This window comes from Parambassis ranga, chromosome 9, assembly GCF_900634625.1.
Source record: "Parambassis ranga chromosome 9, fParRan2.1, whole genome shotgun sequence".
Lineage (NCBI taxonomy): Eukaryota > Metazoa > Chordata > Actinopteri > Ambassidae > Parambassis > Parambassis ranga.
Window position 1 is genome coordinate 18,168,207 of NC_041030.1, and position 20,389 is coordinate 18,188,595.

Sequence of the window (20,389 nt, forward strand, 5' to 3'; positions counted from 1 at the left end):
ATGATAAACTGCACGTTTTGACCTCTGTGGAAGAAATTGCTTGTTTAGTATCAGATTTAATCTGTTGTGTAAACACTTTGAATCAGAATGAATTCATAAAAATAGAAGAGAGAACACAATTACTCATGTATTTGCTGCTGTATTTAGATGAGTATTTACCAGAACCAATCATAGACACTAAGGAAATGTCTGTTTTGGCTATGTAGCAAAAATAACCAAATCTGCCTTCGGCATCTTGAAGTCTCACTAATTAAGCCTGGAAGTCCAGCTGAGACATTGTGGCGCACATACGACAAAAAAACAACACAGATTCATTGATGTGATTTTTAAACATGCACACATTTAAGCATATATATATATATATATATATATGTTTTTATTTTAATTAAAGTCCATGCTTGTGCATGAAGTATGATTTGAGTTAATATTAACTCCATTCCAAGTAGAAATCAAGATAAAGCCCTGTGATAGACTGGTTGATCTGTCCAGGTTGTTCCCTACTTTGGGAATTGATTGATAAATAAAAAGGAATCTGTAAAAGGGCAAGTTATAAGTCAGATCCTCCAGCCTTACATAATGTCATGAACCAGTAAATGCCTGGGATGCAATCTATGTACTGTGCTCCTATAATGAATACTATAATTGCAGCTATGTCAGTAACTGTAGTGGTAGTTTTGCAGCTGTACCACCACTTTGCCACTAGATGGCAGCAAATATTTTATAACTGAACTGTGTTCACAATACAGTAAAATGATTAAAGTAAAAAAAAAGAATTTTCATTAATAATTTTACAATTAGGCTGTATTATGGAATATGCAATATATATGTGGGAATATATAACATATATATATATAATAATGTATGTATATTTCTTCTTACTTGTGCATCAACAAAAAGTTAAAAAGAAAATTGGACTTATATTTATTGTGTGTAAGACTCTTTCCCCAGTGAGATAATACAGCATGTAAGGGAAGCAACACTATGCTAACTATTCCGGTAAAGACCAAACAATCCAGTTCACAGTAGTGTCCATTATGCAACTGAATTCCAACATGTTGGTGCTGAAAATAAAAAATGACAGACAGGAGCACAAAAAGAGAAAATAATAATAACACAGATTTGATAATACAAAGAAACCCTTTAAACCCATGCCTGTATCACAACCTTCAGAATCACACTGTTTAGTTTGAGCTGTTCATGTCACCGCAGTATAAAAACAAACTGTTGAATTTAAGGAGCACATAATGACACATTTACAGTTGAGTAAAGGTTTGTTTGAGTGTTGGGAGAGTATTCAGAAAATCTGGTAAACACCGCACCCAACCAGGCCTGCCCTGACACGAGACCAGCAGAGAATGTACGTATTATCCACAGTGACAAAGGCTAAGCTGCAGCGTGCTTAATTAATGGCTTTTTCTGTTTGCATTGTGTAGGTTAATCACATAACACCACAAGCATTCGACTGCAAAACAACACTATTGCTATGTTTTCAGTTTTCAGTGTAAAAGCACAGACTGCACTGTGCACCCAGAACTTAATGTGAAGTGAGACGACTCCAGGAAAGCAGGAACAAAGATCAATTTCCTGTAAGTGGGATGTAGATGTGGTATTTGTTGTCTGGCTGTTAGAGAGCGGACAGTACATCTGAGGGTACATCTGAGGCACAAGGTGCTGACCCTTGAACATAATTTACGCTGTAAAAGCAAACAAACAGTTAAACATGAATTTAAATTAGCGTTCTAAGAAAATGTAGGATGACTATTGAGATCGAGTCGAAACGTGAGGTCATTTAAATGTTTTTAATATAATAATTTACAATATTTCTTTGATTAAAACTGTCCTTATAAAATGTTCCTTCCCATCTTTATCTCTGTCAGTGTCACCAAGTTCTATCAATTTGTAAAAAGACCTGAACCAGAACTCTTATAAGGCCTCGTTCACACTAAAGAAAGTCAATCCAGCTAGAGTAGGATTGAATCCGGATAGCCTTTAAACTGGATATGTTCAGACCTGTTTCAAACATGCATGTCTGCGCTCAGTCCAGTTTAATCTGGGTTAGTTCGTTGTCCTCCAAACTGCTAGGGTTAGGGTTAGGGTTCTAATAGCCAGTCTGGCTAGATCCACCTCCGAGAGGTGTATAGAGATCTATCCGGATATATCCAGATTTGGCCCGAATCCTGCTCTAGACAGATTGATTTCCCCAGTGTGAACGGGGTCTATTAGAGTTGAACCACTGCTGACGAGAACTAACTTGGAGTAAAAACACATGGAGCTGCATTTCTGTCTGCACAAAACATGGCGACCCTGTCAGGCTAAATGGCTGTGATTGTGTTTTGAATGGCCACGTCTCAAAAATGCAGCAGAACTCTGAACTCCCACCATGTAGCCTGTCAGAGTTGGATGGAATTCAAAGATTTTGTCAAACATTTTTGAGAGCTGGATGGACAGGAGAACTAGGCCTGACCTTCTTTGAACACCACCAGTTACTGGCATCAGATGGAGGCCTGGCTCCCACCACAAGCTGAGATCAAGAAGCTCCAGTCAGTCACCATGCAGGTGGGTTGTTGGATGATTTCTATGCTCTGATTTTCATTTTCAGAGAGCATTGAAACAGGATTTTTATGTTTTTATGTTGGACTGACTCACTCATCCATCAAGTCTTATTGTGTGTGTGTGAATGAATATGTGCAACTAGTAGCAGGTTAGCGTTCCAAAGCTGCCTCTGCAAAATAATAGAAGACATTATCAGTATAACCTTGTAGCTGTTATTTCTGTTCATTTTATTCTAACACAGGTTAACAGCTTTTTATTATTCTCAAGCCCCAGCTGACCTTGTGACTCATAGTTAAACATGCACAGCTCTCCATCTGAGGCCTCCCAAACAGGAAAAATAACGTGGATCGCATGAGAACAGAGGTCTGAAGACAAACGTTGCTCTCATAAATAGAAAAAACTGGATTAAAATGACAAGAAAAGTGCTCTGGTAATATGTTATATAGCTGCAGCTTTATGTAGGCTGAGAACAAAAACATAATATATGAGAGTTTAGTCCAGCCCAGTGTGGAATAACAAGGTTTGTCCAGGTCAAAAGCGTGGGTGAAAGTCAGTGAGAGTCAGTTGTTCCACCCATAACACACTGGCTGAATGGAGAGGAGTCATGTTTCAACAAGAGGCTGCATTTCTACAAATCAAAAGAAGAAGATCTGTGCTGATTCTTCCTCCTTAAACCCAAGGAGCATTTCAAACTTTTCCACTGTGAAGTCAAAAACATTTGGAACAAGAGGTTTCAGCGTAGGACGCATTTCCTAATCAATGTTTCTGAGAAAGCAGCAAATCTCTGCATCGAGGTTTTGGTTTAATTACCCTCCGAGCGACCCCTCCTTCTCCTCCTCCTCCTCCTCCTCCTCCCTCTCCTCCACCCACTGTTGTTGACTGGCTCGGCCGGTTATGTAACACACATCTATGCCTTGCGCACGTGGTGGCGCGCAGTCATAATAGACAGATCCATCCAAACATTCACCTTTAAATAAAACACAAAGTCTGATCAGATCACCGAGGATGACGCGTAAAGACGCATTCCTGCGCTCTGAGGCACAAGTCCTCCCCGCGTCTCCACCATGAAAGAAAGCAGGCAAAGGGAAGAGAGCGTGAATTAATGTGTGCGTGCTCTTAATCTGAAGGTATAATCTGCGTCTTCTCTCATCTTTTCCAGCTGTTTATATATTTCCCCGCGCCTCCCCGGGGTAAAGAACATTTGTCGGACGTGTGAGCCACACAGATTTAAAAGCCTCCACATTCATTCATTGCACTGTGTCCTCCTCGTTATTGTGTCACCTTGCCCTCGCCAGATTGACCACCACTCTCTCCCTCTCTCTCTCTCTCCCTCTCCTTCCCAGTCTCACGCTATCGCCCCCCTCCTTCATCCCAAAGCTGTCATCCAGCGTTGAGACGACGGTTCAATCCCTAAACGCCCGGATGAGAGCAGCAGCAGCAGCAGCGGGAGCAGCAGCAGGAGGCAACACTCAGTGCAACATGGTCGCATGAGTCTTCCGAGTGGAGGGCAACCATTCTAGTGGTGGTGGTGGGGGGGTGTACGACGACAACAGCCACTGCTGGAATCTGACATTTTCGACGCAACCCACGTAGAACGGTTCTGGGAAAATACAGCCAGGCAAGAGGGATAGAGGCGTGGAGGCGAAGAGGAACGGCACATTTCACCCCTGGCGGTGTCCTATTTCGTTGGTAAGTGCATTTTGTCTTGGCTTTAAAACGCTGCCCGTGTGTCTTTTCCCCTTTCGACAGGCGTTTCTGTCTCGTTTGGCCACTTTCCGTGCGCATTTCTTTGTGGCGATCAGCGTCCGTGTGAGGAAGAGCGGGGGGGGGCCTGGTAAGTGTGAAGTAGACATGTCAGTGTGTAAATCAGCTGCTGCGGCGCTCTCACGTGTTTTTATATGTATGTGTGGCTTTGGGCTTTGGGAGACAGCGGCTGTTGCGCTGGCTACAATTTATTTCAGAGTGACCCTCATATTGTTGCCACTGGCCGCAAACGACTGAATGGAGCAGCTACACGTGTGTGAGTTCACATCCGATATCACAAAAGCAGCAGTCCGTCGTGTCCGCTGCGTGGCGGCGGCCTCTGCGTGGGTCTAAAAGCGGCGTGGGGAGCTGGAAAAGCGAAGCGCAGCCTCGCAGAGCCGCTTTTAATCATTCGGCTGTTAATCACGCGAGTTCATTTCCCTCTGTTGAGCTTTTCGTGCACTGTTTGACGACAAGGCGGGTCGACGTCTGAGCATGCGCAGTATACGCGACGCCAATGCTGCTTTTATTGCCCAACAATTACAATAGTTAAATTGAGTCTGTCCCACTCCAAACATCTCAGAGCTATGAATCATTTCTCTGAGCGTCACTGCAGCGCTGATGTGTCCCGGTGAACACGGGAAATCAGCAGAACCCGTTCACATGCGCGCATCTGGGAGGTTTGATATTTATTATAACACAGAATATGTTCCTGCTGCTCCACGCAAGCCTGACACTCACTGATTAATGTATTTATGTATATAAAACAGTGGAACACAGGGAACATATAGGAGTAAAGTAATACTCGAAAATTCCTTATAAATATTTATTTATTAGGGTTATTAGATCACCAGTGTTTAAAGCTGGAGCTAATTTTGTATTTTTTTGTACATTCTGTATCTATATAACTACCTGTACTTTTTTATGACTTAGCAGCTTAAAATGGCTTTTAAAGTATCCAAAATTACAAAGATTCACCCCTAAATTTATAAACATTTATCGAGTTTTCCAGTCATATTTCTTCGGGACACGTTGGCACCAATAGCTGAGAGAAGACATAAATCTGTACAGCCAATAACCTGCAGCCCTGATCATGAATTGTATTATAGTTATATTGCTGTTGTGTGTTTTTAATCATTATTATTATTATTGAACATTTCCCATTAACTTGTATCCTATTGCAGCGGCAGTACGTTCAAGCAGCCAGAGTTAATGATTACTCTGCATACTATGATAAGAAATAGTGAGAAAGAAGAAGAACACTACAGTCTGCTGTCGTGTCACATGTTATCCTTGACATGCTTTTTTTCTCCCCTCATCAATTCTTTGCTGAGAAAATGTATAACAGCAGAGGCTGGTAAACTGGGAACGCTATCTTGTCTGGCCTAAAAGGGTATAACAGAGATATAGAAGCATCATAATGATAAAGAGATGGATAAATGACTTCCATGTTTTTACACACCTTCATTACTTGGCAGTGCTGTCTTCCATTGAGTGAAACATCTACCGAATTAAGTTTTCACTGCAGCCCTGGCTGAGCCATAATTAAAAGACGTTCATCACTATCTTGTAAAAAAAAAAAAAAAGGTGAGCTCATAGAAGCGTGATGGATTGATTGAGTTTGAGTGACTGTACTTTGACCTGCCTTTTGTGAGTGTAATCCTTTTGGGGGAAAGAAAAAAAAAAGAAAATAACAATTGAGACAGAGTGATTCACATTAAATTGCCGGCTCTGTGACGACAGGGTGCAGCCACAGCTTAAACCACCGCCACACAGTCAATAGACTGCTAGCCCATAAATCCAAAAGGCTTCGTAACAGAAACACAACACTGCATCTTTGAAGTGCAGTCTGTGTTTTGGAATCTCTGTGTTGGAAGCGGTGTCAGTGCAGTATGGTGGAGGTGGGGGGTTGGGGGTGGGGGGGGGTTGTTTGTATGTAGAGGAGAGGTATGTGTACATTGTGTAATGTTTTCATGTTCAACAGCATGCTGAGAGAGCAGACTGGTTTTCATAAGGGTGCACGTTCTCAGTACACGTTGGCTGGAAGTTTGCAGTTTCTAAGAACCTCCTGTCATCTATGACCACCTTCAGTTCCAGGTCAGTGTGGAGTTCACTTTGTGACAAGAATGCCCTCCAGGAGCAGACGCGACTTCGCCGTCGTCTCTGCACAGGTTGTACTTTTTCTCTCAGACATCTCCTCCTGTTGTGCTTTGTATAGTAGACACTCGGTGCATAATGATGATACATAGAGTCCGGAGCATAACGGTGAGCGTGCAAAAAGCTAGAGCTGAACTAAACATGGGTATTTCAGAGATGATAATGAAATTAGCTAAGACCTTTTATGTCTAATGATCCATTTTCAATAATCTTCATAGTGACAAGTTGCAGAGTAGACTACAGTAAACCGGTGAAGCCCCAAATATTTCTTTATCCTCAGCTACTTTTTATGAAACATTTCCCCTCCTTCCCTTCTATCCTATTGCAATGGCAGTACATTCAAACAGCCAGAGTTAATGACTAAGCTGCATCCTGTGATAAGAAATAGTGAGAAAGAAGAAGAATACTGATACGTTATCCTGGAATGTCGAAATATTGGTTTATCTTCAGTTACTTCTCTGCTTTCAGCAACAACACGGTGTAAACAAGTGAGCATAACATCATTTTTAAGGAAGTAGGTAACCCTTATTTAGCCTGAAATTATCAATGATGGGACGGGCTTTATGTGATGTCATGTTGCAGAAAAAAATGCGGAAATGCATTTTGAATTTTGGTTGTTGCTCTGCCTCCATCATAGCTTTTTGTCTCTGTTTATATGTCTATCCTAATGCATCCAGAGGGAGTTTATTTTTGCATTTGTTGGTGCTGCCTCCAACATGATTCCACAGACGCCAGGCCAGTGCTTTGTATTGACATGAAAAAGGATGCCTGACCAGGTTAAACTGTTACTCGGTGTCTCGGATTATTCAAAAACCCAAACCACAACTGTGGGATGTGGGTCCTTTTTAAGCTAGATTAGTGTAGTTAATTCAGTTGTTTGTGTAATTGCTTTCATTGTTTCTGCCCCCCCCCCCACCCCCCACAAGTTGTAAAATAAAAAATCAGATTATATTGAAACACGAGTTATTTGAAGTTCAGATGGTCTCATTCGCTTTGACCTTGTGGGTTAGCGTGAGTGGGAAGAAGAAAAAGAGACGTATGGGAAAAGCTGCTCTGGTTTTCCATGATGGCAGGGCCCCCGTGCAGGCCGGCCCTTCTGCCAGTGGGTGTGTCTGCGTCTCTGTGGGCGGAAGGGCAGTTGGCACCGGGGCTGGCAGTGTCACAGTCAGAGAACAGTCTGTCTCTCTGATCAACCCACCTCGCCCTCGGAGCACAATCACCCTGTTATGTCTGAGCCCTGCTTTGCCATGGCAACATCACATGATAGCACAGAACCAGTGTGAATCTTCATGCTGTGTCTGCTTGTTCTACTGTCGCTTAATACATGTGCTGGAAACTGGGTTAAACATGTCATCGATCATATGGAGCTGATTATTATTATTTATATTTATTATTATAAACAAGCATGTTGGGAGAGTGGAGAGCAGCAAAGGCCGGCATATGATTGGTGGTGGTGTTGTTGTAAGACGAAAGTGAGACAAGTACACACTAAATAAGCTGCTATCCATCAGTGATGGAGCTAAAAAAAAAAAAAAAAAAAGAGGCCATTTTGGATCATTTAATTTGAGTAGTGCTTCGGGGTTGGGAAAATTTCAGCTACTTTACAACCAGCTTTACCTCAGCATTTAATCAGATCAAAGCCCTCTGCACACAAAAATACTTGCAGCTGCATTTATGCACTTAAATATTTGCGGTTTGTACATATGTATGCAGCTGATTGGAGGGAACTCCTGAGCCTCCTGACATCCCATAATGCTCCCCCGTCCCCCTGTTACCGCTCTCATGTAGGCCTGCATTCTTCTTCGACCTCTAAGTGAGCCTTAATGGCTCATAATGTGGAAGATTTTTTACTGACATGTCCTCACCGAAGGATTGTGGTAGTTTTGAAGGTTTCTTCTATCTTCTTGACAAATATTCAGTTATTTAATCACGCTGCACTGCCGTAGGTTTCCTACTTTTTTTCCCTGTCTTGGTTGCTTTGAAGCAGGAGAGAGCGTCATTTAAATTCTCAGTGATTAAAGAGAAAACCTCTGGAGTCTTCCCATGAAAAAGAAAAACCATCATACAATGAAACGATTAGCCGCTTATTACCGTAGTTAACCCGTTCCAGGGCATGCTGCTTAGTCTGTCTGACCCGTTTTTTTGGCCCTGTTCATGCACTCCACTCGGGCGATGAGAGCCGTTTTGTAGTCTTTCTGGTGGCCTTCTGTAAGCGGCAGGGTCCGTATCAAAGCGCTGTCACACAGAGCGCCTCTTGTTTGGGTGCCGGCCTGGTGTTAACTATGCTAATGGCAGGCTTACTGCTGAACTGTGAGGCATTGTGGTTTTATTTATGGAAGGTAGAATGGACATTATTTTCCCTGTTTTTTTCCTCACTCATGTCGATTTTTCAGGAGCACTGAGAGTTTGTGTGACGTTAATGAGTCATAATTTTGCCACTCTAAGGCCTGAGGTCAGTTTGGAGGTTCTGGAAAAAGTTTGATGGCAGAGCAGTAAAGGAAATAATGAGGGAAGCATGAAAGGGCTTTTCTTGGCTCTAATAATGACAAAGTTTTCTTTATTTGTGTCTGTTTTACCTACAAATTCCCTTTGCACGCAGAGAATCATCAGCCAGACTGTGTGGTCTGCACAATATTCACATAATGACAAATATTACAGCCTGGATTTGGTGTTGGAACCGATGTGACCTCAGTTATACTCTGTAACTGTAGTAAAACCGTGTGTCAGAACTCAGATGTGAATGACTGACGCATCTGCACCGCTTCGGTAATGTTACCGCCTATTTGCATTTGACTGCAGGGATGGGGCAGTGCTCCATGTAAGGATGAGCAGCTGGCTGACTGGTCACTGCATGCACTCATGTGACACTGCTATTTCTAGCCAAATCATTCCTCCTCCCTTCTGCCTTTAGCAACAAGAGCAAGTGGTGGATATGTGACACCTCAGAAAGCAGCGAGACCGGAGGACGCAGGAGGGTGGGAAAGGGGTGGGCAGTTGTCAGATCTCGTCCCATGATGTCTGTCCAGAGGCCACCTTGTGGGCTCAGGATAAACAGAACAATGGCATGCTGTGCAGCTGAATGTAAACAATTCTGTTCGAGATGAGGCAAATGAAGGTATTTTTGTTAGAGCAGATTGTTGCCATAAAGCTTCCATTGCTGTTGAGCTTATGTCCATTTTTTTTGTACAGGACATGTGTAGGACTGGTTTCAAAGGTAGTTAAGAAAATGTCAGCGAAGTTTGTTAAAAAAGTTGGCCCATAAACTAAGCAGTCTTAGTCCTTAAACCCAATCAAGCTGTGATAAAAATCTAAATCATTGTGATCTTTGAGGATGTGTTCTTAAAAAATCAGGGTGCACTTTTGTCAAATCAAAGCCCACTTAAGGTTTCTGCATTCATTTATGAAGTAATATAAGACCCACAGCATGAAAGGGATGTAATTGTACAGGGTATGAGAAAATAATATTGTGATTACCCTGCGTCATAGCATTGAGCTCTAACCCGCTGCCTAATACAATAATTTTTTACAGAGGAATTAATCAGCATGTTCATACTGAACAGATGATATGATTAGTGGCCTGATACAGGTCTCAGTGCCCTCCTTTTAATAACAGTAAATTGTTTAATTGGTTCCCTCTTTTTAGATCTATGATAGAAATGAGAACCGTTTTGGAACCGAGCCTGGAAAGTGCAGTGGCAACATAAATACTTCTGTACTACAACAAACCCGAACAGTGAAAGTGGTGCGTGTGCACACAGTAAACAGGTCCTATCCTTACACAAAAGTGCTTTTCCAGGGTAATGTCAGAGCAGTTAGCCATGGGAGACAGGCGTTAAATATCCTCCAAAATCTCCAGGGTTCCCTGCACTGAACAGGTGATGACATCTTCATAATGTTTAACACATTCCAGCACCGTTATGGTTTTGCTGTCATTGACCCCCCCCCTTCCCAATACTGAGAAGGCTTACCCAGCTTCAGTCTAAAGCAGTCAACAAACCTGTCAGCTTAATCTTTACACATAAACACTTCTGTTTGTGGCGTGCAAAATAAACGATATGGTACATTTTTTCCATGTAGTGTCAGTGAATTGTTAATCATTTCAGATGATATATTTTTGGGCTGTGAACTTAAAGTCTAATGTATTTATCTAGGTGCTTTTTTCTAGTTTTCTGTCCTGTTAACTGGATATTTGTCACTGTATCCCCCCCAGATACTTAACCATGCACATCATGTAAGTGTTTTATGATCAACAAACACCTTAAAGTGATTTGTGGCCTCCAGGATTTGAGGCAGTGATGCAGCCTGTCCTGTTAACATTAGCTCATGCAGCTAACGGGCAGAGCCGTCCACTCTAGTTATTGTCAGATGTGAGTTACCAGCACTTTGTTACCAGTCCTTTAACCCTTCCAACCTGACAGATGCACCATGCATCCAGACGGACACCTCCTTGACACCTCCTTGACTACTTAATTGCCATCTCATGCAAGATGTGGCTTCCTTTCAGGGACACCTGCATGTTTTTAGGAATGGATTTTTTTCTCTCTCTCTTTTTTTTTCAGATTTTTGTCTCTTTGCTCCAAATCGGATTGCTCCGATTAAATGTCTCTCTCTCTCTCCATCGATGGTCCCCACGTGCATCTGTTTGTCCTTAATATCTAGGTTGGAGCACAGAGGTGACAGACACCCAGACAGGTTTACTTTCTCCTGCCTTTAATTCTATGGGAGATGCTGACCTGATTTGTTACCGCAGTCTGAAACTCTTACTTGTCGTACTCCTGATGTTAGGCAGTGAGGAGGATAATTAAAACTTGGAAAGGAGAAGAAGCATCTAGCTGAAGCCACACAGTCATCTCATCATATTTGGTATCAGTGACTACAATATTATACTATATTCAAAATGGTGGATTGCTTCGGCCGCATGACCCTACAGTTTTAACTCGCAAATTAAAAGTCTCAGCAAAAACTTGACTAAATCTGAATGTCCAAGAAAAACAAGGGGATTTGCGCCTCATTGTGCCCCCTCCTGGTCAGGCAAGATGATGTTCTGATTTGAGGCGATGGGTGGAAAAAGTCCTAAGGAAATGATTTACCCCAACAGGATTAGAAGTGACCCGTACACAACTCCACCCTCCTCCCTGTCCTTCCCCTCATTCACCGGAACACCAGCAGACCACTTGTCACATCGACTTTCCTTCAGCATCGGGCATGCTGCGACAGTGTTCAGACACAGAGAAAGCAGCACACTTGCCACACACAGCCTCAAAGGATGCTGTTCCCAAAAATACGAATCTCCCTCCAGTCATTAAAAACAGCTGCTTTCAAATGGCAATCAAACATTGAAGCACAGACTCAGAGCAGTAATACAGAAGTTTTGTCTGGCTTATCAGTTCAAGCAGGCAGAAATTGCCTGATATAGTTGTTGTATAAAGAGCGTGTGGGTGTAACCTGTTTTGCAAACCTGCCGCACAAATGCAAAAAATGGGAACCACTCCTTAAAGCTGAAACATACACACTCCCTGTGTGCGCTGTAGACGTGCATCCTGGAAACACATGACAGATGACACTGGTCATGTGTTTGCTGTGTAATTTTGTAGATTAAACAATTCATTCTTGAGTGAAAGCAGCAACATTTCCTGTTGTTGAACGTCTTTTACACCATCAACACTCCTGTTGTAGAAACATTATACCCATGACGACAGGATGCTTTGGTAAACTCAACAAAAGTTTCACACCAGCGTACATTTTATTTCCACAACACACTGTGCGTACTTGTTATTTTTATAAGTATGGAAATAAACATGTGTGAGACCCCTTGATGCGATTTAAGTCGTCATGTGAACCTCCCCTCCCTCTTGTGACTGCTCTAAGTGCTGTTCTTGCAGCCCGTCGTGCAGCCACGGCTAATGCTAGCAGCACGTTTCTCAGCATTACTCTTTAGTTTTCGACTATAATAACAGTGGTGGGGGTAATCCGCTGACTCAATGACTTGCAGGCCTGTAATCCCACCCGTCTCGTGTCTTTTCTTGTGCTGTTTTTAAATGTTCAACCTCTCAGAGGTTGAACATGTGCTTCATGCTCGGTGTGCGTGTTTGTGTAGGTGTTCGCTGTGTGTCTGTCCAGAGGCCTGGCATTCCTGTAAAGTGGTGGCAGTGCACAGGACCCCGTGTCCCCCCCACCCGGCCACCTCCCGCTGCAGACTCCCACTACGTGCGCACAGCAGCAGGTCTAATCAAAGCACTCCATAATACTGTTAGCTGGGTCATGTGCTGGAAGCCAGGATTAAGAGCAAGAGGGCACAGGCCACTAGATCCAGCTTAGGAGGGGCCGTTCTTGCTCATTCCAACCACCCCCCCCCCTTTCTCTCTCCCATTTTTATACTCATCTTTTAACGTGTGGTGATCCAAGGACACACAACAAATGAAGTGTCATGCTATCTACTTTAAAAGCATCCACATGGATCCTCCACACTGTTTATGGCTCTAACAGTGTCCCGTGGTAACCTTTTACCACACACTGTTCCACTGGCAGGACACAAGCACCATGTAAAACTTTCCCAGAGACTCTGGAAGCTGAAAGAAGGGCCAGTTTTTGATGGTCCTTGAATGCATCATCTATGATTGTGCTATGTGTCCTTCATTTATCAAAAATATTGTGCCTGAACTAAAGTTATTCTGTAAATTCTGCACTCATCGATCCAACAAATAAGTTATGGTTAACTACTTACGTATGTTGTTTTTCTCAATTTCTATTGCTTGTGTTACAGTTATGTAATTATTTTACTTTACAAAAGACATGTTTGACTTTTCTCTACTTTTAGCCATGATTGTACTGCTTCCATAGAAGTGCATGAGCCCAAGAATACTAAAGATGAAGTAAACAAAGTTCTGATAACTTCGTGTGTTTGGGAAAAAATGACATTATAACACTTACGGGCAAGAAATTTACAGTCTGACTTGGATGCTTGGATATCTTAGACATTTTGGAAGCCTGAAACTGAGACAACATTATTCACATTAGTGTGCGGGCAGCCCAAAACATTATAAATCATGTTGTTGCGTCTCTGTCCTCGCAGAGTTTCCCTTTTTTGCGCTGCATTTTCAGCACTCGCTAATACCGGCACCCACTTTGCCCCAGTAACACAGTTTAAAACAGCAAAGCATGCCAACAGTAGATTACCAGTCTCAGCAGCAGTTCGAGAAAGAGCTAGGTAGGCTGGCAGTCCTGGCTGGCAGTGTGTGTACACTGCGAGTGCACAGCCAGTGCAACGCTGTTGTTTCCACACCTAAGTGGAGGAGAGAGAGAGAGAGAGAGAGAGAGAGTGAGGGGTGAAAAACTGTCAGGGCTCAGTTGTACTGCTGGGTTCCTGTGCTGTTTCGAGGAAGAGAACTGGAACTGTCCGGCCAGAGCTAAAGGTGGGAGGTGGGAGGTGGGAGGTGGGGGGAGGAGAGGAAAACAGAGCTTGAGAGGGTCAAGGGTAAGATGACTCCTTCACTCAGGACACAGATGGGAGAAAGAGAGAAAGCCAGACCGCGACCTCAAAAAGACAGAACTCTCGGTAGGTACCGAGCCTAATTGTGTCAGTCATACGATATGAAGCCTGGCAAGAAAGCTGGCCTCCTTACAGCTGATAATAAAATGGTTGGCTCTATATTTGTCTTTGTGGCACATTTTGCATGGTCTATTAGAACCCTTGTTGTGAGCATGGGTTATTCTAAGAGGTGACTAATAGTCTCTGCTGGACTAAAAGCATTATTCTGAGCACTCCATCCTTTGTGTTGCTGCTATTTTAGCACTTGTGTGCATGTGGTCAGCTGACTCTAGCAAATCAGTTAAATCTAAATTGGTTTTCCTTTTTTAAGACCTCCTTAGAAACCAACACAAACAGCGCTGAGGACAGTACAGTGTGTCTGTCTCAGTTATTTAAAACAGTCGTACGGACGCTCACATAGGGAGGAGTTGCTTCAGTCACTTTGCCTTTTCAGGGTGAGGGAGTCAAACCCATGCACAGTCTCCAGTGAAACCAGAGAGAGCTGACCTTAAAGAGTATTTCAACATAAGGCTTACACAACGCTGGAAGCCACAGGGGGGCTCAATTGTTTGCTGTTGTACCGAAGCTTGGTTTAGTGTCGCTAAAGGCTCAGATATTTGTTCAGTCTGCAGCGTGTGAGGCGGTTATTTCTGGTTTTGTCATCCCTTCTGATGGCTTGCTGTATAAATCGACAGAAGTAGAGCTGGACAGGATTAAATGGATTTCATTTCACATACAACAACGTGATGTAGGCAGAGGTCTGGTTAGAAATGAAAATTTCAAAGTAAATTGGTAATATGGTAAAGAATTCGGTACTTAAAGGGGGAAGCTATAAATTATAAGAAGGCTTTTGAGACTCCAGACGTCTGAAGTCCAATAATCTGAATTCACATAGCCTGACTGTTCCGTCCTTTGATTTCCATGGGAAATGCACAGAAATGGTTCGGTATGGTGTTGTTGCTCCACCAGAGATATTCTTGTCTACACACAAGCCACTGATGCGACAGCAGGGCGTTTTTCTGCATCATTATTGTACATTTTCTGAAAGGAAACCAATCGGCATTCTGTTTGAGACTCACTAGGGACAATGATGATGATGAAGACGTTTCGCCACTCCCCAAAGTGGCTTCTTCAGTTCTGCTACTATTCTGGTTGGGAATCTGAGTTTTATGTGTTCAGGACCTCACATGACTAAGATCCCTATAGTTGGTTAATGGTCAGTTAATGACCAGAACTGATCATTGACCATTAACCAACTATAGGGATCTTAGTCATGTGAGGTCCTGAACACATAAAACTCAGATTCCCAACCAGAATAGTAGCAGAACTGAAGAAGCCACTTTGGGGAGTGGCGAAACGTCTTCAAAAAAACAATCCTTGACTCCAGTTGCCTCGATTTAAACTCTTGGAAATGACTATGACCTGGATTTATGAGAGAATCCACAGATAAATAGTGTTTATAGTATTTTTCCTTTCTGCTAACATGCTAACAGCATGAACAAGCAATAGCAGCATAAAGAGACAGCAAGGTTTTTACAAAAGTGGGGAGGTCACAGATCCATCCATCCAGCTTCAAGCTATGTGGTAGTGGTTGAACCATGATGTGCTCCAACCAATCAGCATCTTGTTAGTGAACCTGGCCATTACGGGCGTGCCTTAGGTGCACCGAGATCCTGACAGTTCGTTCACACTTTCTCTGTCATTTTTGGTAGAAGTGCTTTTAAAACACCTCTGTTCACACCTAAGCGGAGCTTGCTGGATTTCAAAGGTTCTCAGCAGCTTGTGTTTTCTTTTCTGGTAGGTGAAAGTTACCTTGTGACAGACAGTGACTGACAGATTGTCTGTCCAGTGACCTGTGATGAACTTTTTTTTAAGTGTATACTCTTTCCTAGAAGGCGACCTCTCAGATCTGAAAAACAATGTGGTGTTTCAGGTTGGTCTGACTGTCTGCAACAACAGGCTTATGTCTGCTTGGAGCTTGTGGTGCGTTATATCTGTAAAGTTACAGGCTCTGTTTTGGTTTATAATGTGTTTTCTCATTGATTCTCATCTGTCTTCCTATTGCCAGCATATTGAAGTCTTCACTACTTAAAACATTTTAACCCAGATTTGTTAAACATTCACCTAAGATACCCTGAATTACATTTGAGGCTAAAATAGTCACCTCAGGCTGGCAAATCTTCTGTCAAGTCTTAATAAGCCATGAAGAGAAAATAAATATATATGTGGAGGAAAGCATCAAGTTAAGAGGCGGTTTAGTTTCAAGGGAGGACTTGTGCTGTGAGAAGCTTCACTTCTGCCTCGAGATGTGAGACAGTAGATTTATTAGGAGAGTAAATCAGCCAAAAAAGAGCTGTGTTGATTTAGCTGCAGGCCCACATGAATTTTTGACAGACAGCCTGTGTGCTTGTAATGCCTTCAGAAGCAAACTGAAAGGATTACTAGAGTTACTTGCTTCACAATAACCTGACTTAGTGCTGCAATGCAGGAAAGAAAATGCAATGGCTGAGAGGATTTATGGATCTGTGTGTGTGTGTGAGAGAGACCTTTGAAGATAGTGTTGAGAGCGGCATGCACCGTTGTTGTCATTCTTAAGCGACCCCCCTCCTGCCCAGTTGAGGCTGACTGATCATAGGACTGTACAGTGTGTGTGTGTTTGGGTTCTAAGAGACAGCGCCTCCCTGCTGTGCAGTACAGAGTCAGAGGCAGCAGGTGCAGCTGACGCAGATAGGCTTTTAGCAGGCAGGGCCAGTTGGGGGACAGAAAGGGAGAGAATGATAGAAGAGGACGCCACAGGAACTCAAACAATCACAAGACCAGACCTCTGAACAGAGCCGGATGAATGCATGGTTAGACAGCATGTGAGATCCAAGCCGACCGGACCTGAACTGCGCCAGTGGTACCAGTGGTAATGCATTTTTATATGGTTTAAGACAAGAATGTGTGGCAGTTGTGTAAGGAGCAGGTAGCTGTGATGCAGTCAGATCATATTTGCTCATTTTACTTTATCTCTCTGACAAGTTTGTACACGGTCCGTTACCATGGGATCTCTCCTGTCATTGTTGTGTTGTCAATGAATTGTTGAGGAACGGACTCTGGTTGTTCTCTGTATTTCGTCGCCTTCAGCAACTCTTCATTGTGTTGACGGGAACCCCTATCTCGGTGGCATAAAGGCATACTGTTCAGCACGTCTTTGAAAGGCACAATTGTGGCAGCGAGAGTGAAACTGACAGATGGATTGCAGCCAAGTAATGGTGCTGAGAGGGGTTTGGTGTGTGTTAGTGTGTTACCATAGGTCTTGTCATTTCATCGTACTGAATCCTCTGCAGCATCATGCGTGATGGTGCAACAGTTGAGTCAAATCATTTGAATGTGTCTGCTTCTTGCCTGCTGTTGTAACCAGAGTAACTGACGTTACTGCTCTGAATGCCCTTGATCCATCGCTGCATGCTTTTCTCTCGCTATACACACATCCACGCAGGTTCGCCTCCCCTCTTCTCTCTGCCACCCTGCTGTCATTGGCTGCCTCCCCTCCATCAGTCCATCCTCTCTGCACACACGCGACCAGTCAGCGCTTCTCCTCGGCGTCTCCGACATTTGTCATTGGCTGGCGTGTGCTGTGAATGCAGATACATTCCTTTAAGAAGCAGTCTAGACTCTCTCTCTCACTCTCTGGCTTATTCTCCTCCTGCTACATCACCACAACCTGCTGATATCCCGTCACTTCTACCTGTCATCAGTTATCTTACATGATTTTATATCCCATCACTGACATTCTCACTCCCCTCTCTCATCTCTCATTCCAAGTCCTCTTTCTCCCCCTTTTCTTTTCCAGCCTACCATTTCCCTGTGTCTGTCTTTCATTTTGTCTCATCCCCCACCACTTTGAGGAGACATGAAGGTGAGTGGAGTTGACTTCTTTACTTTTCTTTCTCTGTCTTTTAACTTAATAAACCATCTGTTAGGTGTGAGCGTGCTGTGTCCTTGGAGGAACAGGACTGCAGTGCTTCAGGTGTAACAGTTAGCCGGCACTGGTAGGACTCTACTCTGAGTCATCATCTGACACAGCATGCACGCTCTTCTCCTTTCAGCATGTCTCTAGAGAAGAAGGGTTAGTTGCTGAAAGGAGACGGGAGGGGGGGGGGGCTGAGTTGAATCAGTGCGTGGATAGTGCAGCCGCGTGTCAATGCAGACTGTAGCTCGTGACACAGTGTTTTGCACCAGCTGTGGCGGTGCTGCAGTGGCATCTCAGGCAGATTAATGAGCGCCGTACAGCAGCGGCTGCAAACAGTTAGAGCGGTGATGATCACAGTAAGCAGTTTGCACACACACAGGTTTCTCCTCACAAATGCCAGCCAGCAGAGGTTGATGCTGTAACAGGTTAAATGCTGTTTTCAGGCTGTGACGAATACAGAGGTCAACTCCTGCCCCCCAAATTAACCACTTGGTGCTTTACTGCCATCAGTTTTTTTAACTTCAATCCTGTTATTCATGAAGTTAACTTATGATGTGTATTAATGCGTGGCATTTTGTCATACAGATGGCTGCCATCTTGGCATATTTTTGGCTCTGAAAAGAGCTACAGGTATGTTGAGAAGGTGAGGTCATTCAAGACTTGGTTGATGGTGTCGATTTTGCATATCTGAAGTCTCATAATCTAGAACAACCAGATGACGAGGCCCATACACAAAATGTTCTACCTGACAAGGAAACTTTCAGCTGTATGAACTGTGCTCATGGAAACTTGTAAAAAAGACGGAAAGAAGATAGACACTCTGACCCGAGTCTGTCCTGTCAAAGCGGAGCTGTCAGTTGTGATGACATCACTTATTTATGCTTGGCTGTGTAGTCTTCCAGCAGCTTTAGGACAAACTGTAACTTTCTTCACTAGTTGTCTCTCACTGCATACAGTGCCATGTCTGGAAAAACAGGATTTCATTTACAAAAATCAATAAGTAGCTGGTGAAGATAATGATGCATTTATTGCTTGGTGGAGACCAAACACAGCACTAAAAGAGAGTAGGCTGGATACAGGTTTTGGCTTAAATAACCCTGAACCAACAACTCAATGACCCATTTTAGTCTTGTTTGCCCATGTTGTAGTTGTGTGTCTGTGCACTAATTACGTGTACTGTTCGACCACCTGACACCTATTACAAGACAACGGGTCTGCCAGAAATAATCCCAAAGAGCGTGTTGCTTTACAGAGTGTGTCACATTCCATTGTTTTTTTTTTTATTTGAGGAAGCTTCCTCAGGGTCTATTCAAGGCTCTGGCCCACTCACTGGAAACAAGGTTGAGGTCAGTGTCGTATTTAAAAGGTGCTACGAGGTGTAGACAGGCAGAGTTGGGGCATAAGGACGTTAACAGAATTTATTTTAATTTCACATTTCTTCTAAATATTTCCCATCTGCAGGAGTTCAGGGGGATTTAAACAGACCTGAAACATTTGTATTATTTTAACAATACACTTGTATCCAGTTGCTGGATTTCTCCTGCCGTCATGAAGTGTGTGACGATGACAACAAAACCTCAGACCCCCCTCGGTGGTCTCAGGTTCAGCACCTTGGACAGTGGTTGTGACACGGTTTTGTACAGAACATCATAAATGATTCACCTGAGCTGAATCAGAAAGCAGGATGTTACTCGCCGTGCTGTGGGCGGACGAGTCGACACTGTGCAACAAGCCTCGATACAGCTTTCTGTGTTTTCTGTTTTCCAGAAGCCTCCAGACAAAAGTCATCAGAGCAGCTGCCCTTCCTTTAAAAAGGGAAAAACATGGCGGTATATCATATTTATAAAGATGGTCCGACTGGAGAATGAATTCCACAGTGGCTATTTAAATAAACGCTGTTTTATTGTGTGCTAGAAATGATAATTACCCGTGAAATTCCTTCTGCTGGCTTGTTGCAATATGTGCAGGTCGAAATTACATTCCCTAACCGATCCGAGCGGCGCTGCTCCCTGTTAGTGTGAGCATCATGTACACATTACCTCAAAACATCCCTGCTAGGTTGTCATGTCATTCCGTCTCTTCGGCTTATGAACTCCTGCTGCCAAAAATAAAATGTACAGGGTTATTTTCCTGCATCCTAAAGAGCAGCAGAACTGAAACATCATCATCATGTAGCTTATTATTATACAGGCAGCATGATGGGGCTGCTGCCTCCTGCCTCTGTGATGTGTGTTTAATTCTTCACACTGTTCTCTGAATTGTATTTTGCCTCTAATATTCTGTGCACACAGCATTCTCTGAATGCTGTTTTGTGTTCAAATCGATGAATACTGCAAGTGCAGAATGTTGGTTTGAAGGACAGAAGGTCATACACCTCCTCACTTGTCAGATAAAGACATGGCTTCATTTTGTGAGCATATGCCTCCTTTAAAGCAGCGGCTGAAGGGCTGTGA

At 43.3% G+C, this 20,389-nt stretch overlaps 1 protein-coding gene across 9 annotated transcripts in view; it reads left to right on the top strand.

Annotated features, from left to right (window-relative positions):
* The first annotated feature begins 3,542 nt into the window (after positions 1-3,542).
* slc20a2 (solute carrier family 20 member 2) overlaps positions 3,543-20,389 on the top strand; it is a 35,239-nt gene continuing 18,392 nt past the window's right edge. The window contains exons 1-2 of one of the 9 annotated variants that reach the window (XM_028415081.1): positions 3,543-3,680; positions 3,897-4,242. The gene's annotated coding sequence lies outside the window, so the exon portion shown is untranslated. Of the gene's footprint in view, positions 3,681-3,829; positions 4,243-4,282; positions 4,388-6,387; positions 6,468-13,872; positions 14,009-16,738; positions 16,890-17,816; positions 17,883-20,389 lie in introns of those variants that run through there. The other 8 variants (XM_028415085.1, XM_028415083.1, XM_028415088.1 and 5 more) reach the window with 8 other exon arrangements.